Genomic DNA, 9,227 nt, shown 5'->3' on the forward strand with positions numbered 1-9,227 from the left:
TGTCAAAATGCATAACCTCAGTGCAATCTTGAGAAAACATCAAAGTTGAGGAACATCTACAAAATACCTGACTAATACTCTTCAAAAGTGCTTAGGTCATGAAAGGCAAGGAAAGACTGAGGACTGTCACAGAGCAGAGGAGATTAAAGAGACATGAATGACAACTAAATGCCACGTGGGGTGCTCGATTAGATCCTGGGACATAAAAAAGGACATTAGTGGAAAAACTGATGAAATCTGAACAAAGTCTGTAGTATTTCCTACAGACTGTAGGTAATAGTATTTTTTCCTGGTTTGGATTATGGTGGTGTAGTTGTATAAGATGTTAACATTAGGGGAAGCAGGGTGAAGGACATGCAAAAACCCTCTGTACTAATTTTACAACTCTTCTACAAGTCTAAAGTAATCTCAGAATAAAAAGTAAAACAAACAAGTGTTAAAAAATTATATGCCCAATACCTGAAAGTAAAAACTAAGTGTAACAAGAGATTTGAAAGTGGATTGGAGGGGATAATGTATTCCACCTGGTGTAGTGGCCAATGGGATGGAACTAATTGCACCAGGGGTGTGAGATGTGGCCTGGAGTGGAGGACGGGGCGGGGGATAAGGGATACCTTCCTGGGCAGGGAAGCATTTGACATGGTCTCGAAGGCTGGATAGAATTTTTATATGCAGGTGTCTTAGTTACCTGGTGCTGTTGTAACAGAAATACCACAAAGTGGGTGGCTTTAAAGAACAGACATTTATTTTCTCACAGTTCTGGAACCTAAAAATCCAAATCAAGGCCTCAGCCATGTCAATTCCTGCTTTGTAGGTAATCCCAGATATTACTTGGTTCTTTGGCTTGTACCAGATCTGCACGTGGCATCTGTCTTCCCCTCTGAGTGTATCTTTGTGTCTACACTGCTCTTTATACAACTCAGACGTGATTAGGTTTAAGATTCACCCTACACTGGTATGACCTCAACCAGTTGATAGATTACATTGCATTATGGAAGGTGATTATATTACATTAGATCACATCCATAGGTACAGGGGTTAAGATTCTAACACCTATTTTAGGGGGACACATTTCAATCCACACCAGCTGGTTTGGAGTGGCCAGATAAGGCTTTTATGGTGGATGTTATTTTAAAGGTCTGGACCAAAGCACGAAGGCAGGAAAGTGCAGGAAAAGAGTAATAGTGAAAGATTGACCGGGGAGAAAGCCTTGAAGGAGGATGGAGGAAACCCATTTGGAAAGGAGCCATGCTGAGGTTGTTCAGAACACTCCTTGGCTAAACAAAGGGCGATTTTCTCCACTGAAGAGTCATAGATGCAGAGTCTGAACCCAACCTTCTTGGCTCAAGAGTGACTGGAGACCCGTTGGGACAAATCGTGTATATATATATATATATATATAATAATTTTTATTGTGCTTTAAGTGAAAGTTTACAAACCAAGTCAGTCTCTCACACAAAAACCCATATACACGTTCCTACACACTCCCAATTACTCTCCCCCTTAATGAGACAGCCTGCTCTCTCCCTCCGCACTCTCTTTTCATGTCCATTTCCCCAGCTTCTAACCCCCTCCACCCTCTCATCTCCCCTCCAGGCAGGAGATGCCGACATAGTCTTAAGTGTCCACCTGATCCGAGAAGCTCACTCCTCACCAGCATCCCTCTCCAACCCATTGTCTAGTCCAATTCATGTCTGAAGAGTTGGCTTCGGGAATAGTTCCTGTCCTGGGCCAACAGAAGGTCTGGGGGCCATGACCACCGGGGTCCTTCTGTCTCAGTCAGACCATTAAGTCTGGTCTTATGAGAATTTGGGGTCTGCATCCCACTGCTCTCCTGCTCCCTCAGGGGTTCTCTGTTGTGTCCCCTGTCAGGCCAGTCATCGGTTGTAGCCGGGCACCATCTAGTTCTTCTGGTCTCAGGATGATGTCGTCTCTTGCTCATGTGGCCATTTCTGTCTCTTGGGCTCTTAGTTGTCGTGTGACCTTGGTGTTCTTCATTCTCCTTTGCTCCAGGTGGGTTGAGACCAATTGATGCATCTTAGATGGCTGCTTGCTGGCATTTAAGACCCCAGACGCCACTCTTCAAAGTGGGATGCAGCATGTTTTCTTATTAGATTTTATTATGCCAGTTGACTTAGATGTCCCCTGAAACCATGGTCCCCAGACCCCAACCCCTGCTACGCTGGCCTTCAAAGCATTCAGTTTATTCAGGAAACTTCTTTGCTTTTGGTTGAATCCGATTGTGCTGACCTCCCCTGTATTGTGTGCTCTTTCCCTTCACCTAAAATAGTTCTTATCTACTATCTAATTAGTGAATACCCCTCTCCCACTCTCCCTCCCTCCCCCCTCTCATAACCACAAAAGAATGTTTTCTTCTCAGTTTAAACTATTTCTCAAGTTCTTATAACACTGGTCTTATACAATATTTGTCCTTTTGCAACTGACTAATTTCACTCAGCATAATGCCTTCCAGGTTCTCCCATGTTATGAAATGTTTCACAGATTCGTCACTGTTCTTTATCGATGCGTAGTATTCCATTGTGTGAGTATACCATTATTTATCCATCCATCCGTTGATGGGCACCTTGGTTGCTTCCACGTTTTTGCTGTTGTAAACAGTGCTGCAGTAAACATGGGTGTGCATATATCTGTTCGTGTAAAGGCTCTTATTTCTCTAGGATATATTCCAAGGAGTGGGATTGCTGGATCATATGGTAGTTCTATTTCTAGCTTTATAAGGAAGCGCCAAGTCAATTTCCAAAGTGGTTGTACCGTTTTATATTCCCACCAGCAGTGTATAAGTGTTCCAGTCTCTCTGCAGCCTGTCCAACATTTATTCTTTTGTGTTTTTTGGATTAATGCCAGCCTTGTTGGAGTGAGATGAAATCTCATTGGAGTTTTGATCTGCATTTCTCTAATGGCTAATGATCATGAACATTTCCTCATATATCTGTTAGCTACCTGAATGTCTTCTTTAGTGAAGTGTCTATTCATATCTTTTGCCCATTTTTTAACTGGGTTATTTGTCTTTTTGCAGTTGAGTTTTTGCAGTATCATGTAGATTTTAGAGGTCAGGTGCTGATCAGAGATGTCATAGCTAAAAACTTTTTCCCAGTCTGTAGGTAATCTTTTCACTCTATTGGTGAAGTCTTTGGATGAGCATAGGTGTTTGATTTTTAGGAGCTCCTAGTTATCTAGTTTTTCTCCTACATTCTTCATAATGTTTTGTATACTGTTTATGCCATGTATTAGGGCTTCTAATGTTGTCCCTATTTTTTCTTCCATGATCTTTATCGTTTTAGATTTTATAGTTAGGTCTTTGTTCCATTTTGAGCTCGTTTTTGTGCATGGGGTGAGGCATGGGTCTTGTTTCATTTTTTTTGCAGATGAATATCCAGTTATGCCAGCACCATTTGTTAAAAAGACTGTCTTTTCCCCATTTAACTGTTTTAGGGCCTTTGTCAAATATCAACTGCTCATATGTAGATGGATTTACATCTGGATTCTCAATTCTGTTCCATTGGTACATGTGTCTGTTGTTGTACTAGTACCAGGCTGTTTTGCCTACTGTGGTGGTATAATCGGTTCTAAATTCAGGTAAAGTGAGGCCTCCCACTTTGTTCTCCTTTTTCAGTAATGCCTTATTTATCCGGGGCCTCTTTCCCTTCCATATGAAGTTGGTGATTTGTTTTTCCATCTCATTAAAGAATGTCTTTGGGATTTGGATCGGAATTGCATTAAATCCATAGATCGCTTTTGGTAGAATAGACATTTTTGTAATGTTAAGTCTTCCTATCCACGAGCAAGGTATGTTTTTCCATTTACGTAAGTCTCTTTTGATTTCTTGCAGAAGTGTACTGTAGTTTTCTTTGTATAAGTCTTTTAGATCTCTGGTAAGATTTATTTCTAAGTTTTTTATCTTCTTGGGGGCTACTGTAAATGGCATTGATTTGGTGATTTTCTCTTCGATGTTCTTTTTGTTGGTGTAGAGGAATCCAACTGATTTTCTTATGTTTATCTTGTATCCTGATGCTCTGCTGAACTCTTCTATGAGTTTCAGTAGCTTTCTGGAGGATCCTTAGGGTTTTCTGTGTATAAGATCATGTCATCTGCCGATAGAGATACTTTTACTTCTTCCATGCCAATCTGGATGCCCTTTATTTCTTCATCTAGCCTAATTGCTCTGGCTAGGACTTCCAGCACAATGTTGAATAACCCAGTAAACCGAAAAAAATATAAGAGCGGTGATAAAGGGCATCCTTGTCTGGCTCCTGATCTCAGTGTGAATGTTTTCAGGCTCTCTCCATTTAGGGTGATGTTGGCTGTTGGCTTTGTATAAATTCCCTTTATTATGTTGAGGAATTTTTCTTCTATTCCTATTTTGCTGCGAGTTTTTATCATGAATGAGTGTTGAACTTTGTCAAATGCCTTTTCTGCATCAATTGATAAAATCATGTGATTCTTGTCTTTTGTTTTATTTATGTGGTGGATTACATTAATTGTTTTTCTAATGTTGAACCATCCCTGCATACCTAGTATGAATCTCACTTGGTCATGGTGAATTATTTTTTTGATATGTTGTTGAATTCTATTGGTTTCATAGAATGAGTTTGGTAGTATTCCATCCTTTTCTGTGCTCTGAAATACCTTTAGTAGTAGTGGTGTTAACTCTTCTCTGAATGTTTGGTAGAACTCTGTAGTGAAGCCGTCTGGACCAGGGCTTTTTTTTGTTGGGAGCTTTTTGATTACCTTTTCAACCTCTTCTTTTGGTATGCGTCTATGTGTTTGTTTTAGTTTAGGTAGGTAGTGTGTTTCTAGGAATTCATCCATTTCTTCTAGGTTTTTAAATTTGTTTGAGTGTAGTTTTTCATAGTAATCTGATATGATTCTTTTAATTTTAGTTGGGTCTGTTATAATATCGCCCCTCACATTTTTTATTTGGGTTATTTGCTTCCTCTCCTGTCCTTCTTTTTTCAGTTTGGCCAGTGGTTTATCAATTTTGTTGAGTTTTTCAAAAAACCAGCTTTTGGTCTTGTTAATTCTTTCAATTGTTTTTCTGTTTTCTATTTCATTTAGTTCTGCTCTAATTTTTATTATCTGTTTTCTTCTGGTGCCTGTGGGTTTCTCTTGTTGCGCTCTTTCTATTTGTTCAAGTTGTTGGGATAATTCTTTGATTTTGGCCCTTCTTTTTGGATGTGTGCATTTATTGATATAAATTGGCTTCTGAGCACTGCTTTTGCTGTGTCCCAGAAGTTCTGATAGGAAGTGTTTTCGTTCTCATTGGATTCTAAGAATTTCTTTATTCCATCCATAATGTCTTCTATAATCCAGTCTATTTTGAGCAGGGTATTGTTCAGTTTCCAAGTGTTTGATTTCTTTTTCCTGCTTTTCCTGTTATTGATTTCCAATTTTATGGCCTTAGGGTCAGAGAAGATGCTTTGTAATATTTCAATGTTTTGGATTCTGCTAAGGTTTGCTTTATGACCTAATATGTGGTCTATTCCAGAGGATGTTCCACGTGCACTAGAAAAGAAAGTATAGTTGGTTGCTGTTGGGTGGAGTGTTCTATATATGTCTACGAGGTCAAGTTGGTTGATTGTGGCATTTAGATCTTCCATGTCTTTATTGAGCTTCTTTCTGGATGTCCTGTCCTTCACCAAAAGTGGTGTGTTGAAGTCTCCCACTATTATTGCGGAGCTGTCTATCTCACTTTTAATGTTGATAGAGTTCGTTTTATGTATCTTGGAGCCCGGTCATTGGGTGCATAAATATTTAATATGGTTATATCTTCTTGGTGTATTGTCCCTTTAATCACTATACAGTGTCCTTCCTTATCCTTTCTGATGGATTTAACTTTAAAGTCTATTTTGTCAGAAATTAATGTTGCCAATCCTACTCTTTTTTGATTGTTGTTTGCTTGATATATTTTTTTTCCATCCTTTGCAGAGTTTTAGTTTGTTTGTGTCTCTAAGTCTAAGTTTTGTCTCTTGTAGGCAGCATATAGATGGATCTTGTTTTTTAATCCATTCTGCCACTCTCTGTCTCTTTATTGGTGGATGTAGTCCATTTACATTCAGGATAATTATGGATAGGTATGAATTTAGTGCTATCATTTTGATGTCTTTTTTTGCACTTTGTTTACAGCTTCTTTTTCCCACTTGATTTTATGTGCTGAGTAGATTTTCTTTATATATTGTCCTTTCCTCATATTTGTTGTTGTTGATTTTGTTTCTGCTGAGTCTGTATTTTTCCCTTGTATTTTATTTTGATGAGTAGGATAGTTTGTCTCCTTTGTGGTTACCTTATTATTTACCCCGATTTTTCTAAATTTAAACCTAACTTTTATTTCTTTGTATTGCCATACCTTCCTCTCCATATGGAAGGTGTATGATTACATTTCTTAGTCCCTCTTTATTATTTTAATGTTGTCCTCTTTTATATAATGTTGTCTTCTTTTATATAATAACATCGCTGTTACCCTCTTTTGGGCTTTTTTTTTTTATAATCTTGCTTTTTTTTTTTTTTTTGGATTTCCCAGTCTGGGTTGACTTCTGGTTGCTCTGCCCAGTGTTCTAGTCTTGGGTTGATACCTGATATTATTGATTTTCTAACCAAAGTACTTCCTTTATTATTTCTTGTAGTTTTGGTTTGGTTTTTATGAATTCCCTAAACTTGTGTTTATCTGGAAATGTCTTAATTCACCTTCATATTTAAGAGACAGTTTTGCTGGATATATGATTCTTGGCAGGCAATTTTTTTCCTTCAATTTTTTAAATATGTCATCCCATTGCCTTCTTGCCTGCATGGTTTCTGCCAAGTAGTCCAAGCTTATTCTTATTGGCTCTCTTTTGTAGGTGACTGTTCATTTATCCCTCACTGCTCTTACAATTCTCTATCTTTGGTTTTGGCTAGTTTGATTATAATATGTCTTGGTGACTTTCTTTTAAGATCTACCTTATGTGGAGTTCGATGAGCATCTTGGATAGATATCTTCTCATCTTTCACGATATCAGGGAAGTTTTCTGCCAACAAATCTTCAACAATTTTCTCTGTATTTTCTGTTATCCCTCCCTGTTCTGCCACTCCAATCACTCGTAGGTTATTTCTCTTGATAGAGTCCCACATGATTCTTAAGTTTTCTTCATATATTAGTGCCAAGTGATTTATCTTTGAGTTTAGAAATTCTAGCTTTTACTTGCTCAATTCTGCTTCTCTGACTTTCTATTGAGTTATCTAATTCTGTAACTTTATTGTTAATCTTTGAATTTTTGATTGCTGTCTGTCTATGGGTCTTTCCCGCTTATTAAACTTTTCATTATGTTCCTGAATAATCTTTCTAATTTCTTCAGTTGCTTTATCAGTGTGTTCCTTCGCTTGTTCTGCGTATTGTCTCATTTCCTTCCTGATGTCTTGAAGGGTTCTGTGTATTAAACTTTTGTATTCTGCATCTGGTAATTCCAGGAATGCACTTTCATCTAGAGGATCCCTGGATTCTTTGTTTTGAGAGCCTGTTGAGGTGATCATGGTCTATTTCTTTATGTGACTTGATATTGACTGTTGCCTCTGAGCCATCTATAAGTTATTGTATTAGTTTATGCTTGCCTTCTGTGTCGTCGCTGCTTGCTTTGTTTTGTTTTGGTATACCCCTATGGGTTGATTGAGTGAGCTAGCTTAATTATTTTCACCTTTGGAGCTCTGGTGTCCTGTCCCCAGCTGGCTAGAGCTGTTATCAGGTATATCGGTCTAGGAGTCCATTCAGTTTTCTTGTATGAATTCAGCTCAGGTTTCCAGGTAGCTGATCATCAAGTGTGTGGTACAGGCTCTGTCCTACAGTCTTAGAGAGGCAGGGGTGATTGACGTATGTACCGGTATCTGATTGCAGCAGGGGGTCACACTCTGAACAAGGCAGGGCACTAAGAACTGACCCCCGAGTGTCTCTGAGGAAAATGCGTCTCTGTTTCCTAGACTGTGCTGGTGGGTGGGTTTTGCAGAGGGACCATGGGCATCCAAAGTTTTTGGTTGTAAGGACTGGGAGGTACCAGCTATCTTTGGATCACTGTCATGGGTGACTGGGTGACCTGAGTGGAGCTACCAGTCCTTAGGTCCCTCATGTGGGTAGATGAGGACCTTGTTTAATAGGAAATGCAATGTCAAACGTCAAACATCCACCTCTCCGCTGCACCACTGTAAAGGTTGGAGTTTGCCAGCAAGGGTCTTTTTTCCTGAAATAGGCCCACACAGGTCCATGCAGAAGGGAAAGGTGCTCAAGGTCCATGGTCGGTTTATGCCTGGACAGGAGCTGCTTCTGTCCTGAGCTCCCCCAGTTAGTGGAGCTACCAAATTATTTTTTCCCCCCAGTTGCAATTTTTTTCCTTCCCCAAGGCTGGGAGGATGGCTCTACGTGCTCACCAGGGTCTATCTCAGTCCTAGCGATTCAGCCGCTGAAGCCGGTTTGGGGGTGGGGGGGGCAGGGTGAAATATATGCAAGTACTTAGGTTTTGCCGAGAGCGCCTTTCTCCTCAGGTTCCATAGGTGTGAGTAGGCTGTGTGGCTGGCTGCTTCTCCCTGAAGAAGCTGCAGCCAAACACTAGTACCAGCCTGCCACCGCAGCAGCTCTGGGAATGGTGCCTGAGGGCTCCCGGCAATTCAGGTCCAGTCACTCCTCTCCACTTCTGAACAGTCTCTTCCTCCCCCTGCCCCTCAGCTCGTTGTCTAAGCTTGCCTTTGATGCTTAGGGGTCCCAGTTTATCACAAATATACTCATTTCACTTGTTTTTTTTGGGTCTTTTTTGTAAAGAGGGCTCGCTGGAAGCATCTGTCTAGTCCAGCGTCTTGGCTCCACCTCCTGGATTCCTTCTTACTCAAATTGTATATTTTTAAGGCCTTTGTGGTGGTTGAGGCCTCAGGTGGGGAATAGCCAGGAGACTGATGTGTTCAGAGAGGTAGTTAGAGATTCTCCATCCCACAGGGGGCATTTATTCTGTGGACACTGGGGTCACTTGGGAAGCAGGTCTGGCTGCAGGAGCTCTGACCTTTGCGGAAAAAAAATTTGGGAAAATTGAAGTTGTCAAAGATTTCATTCTACCTGGATCAACAATCAATACCCATGGAAGCAGCAGTCAAGGAATCAAATGAGTATCGCATTGGGCAAATCTGTTGCAAAAGACCTCTTTAAAGTTCTAAAAAGCAAAGATGTCATTTTGATGACTAAGGTGCATCTGACCCAA

The sequence above is a fragment of the Loxodonta africana genome, chromosome 17 (assembly GCF_030014295.1).
Source record: "Loxodonta africana isolate mLoxAfr1 chromosome 17, mLoxAfr1.hap2, whole genome shotgun sequence".
In the NCBI taxonomy this organism is placed as follows: domain Eukaryota; kingdom Metazoa; phylum Chordata; class Mammalia; order Proboscidea; family Elephantidae; genus Loxodonta; species Loxodonta africana.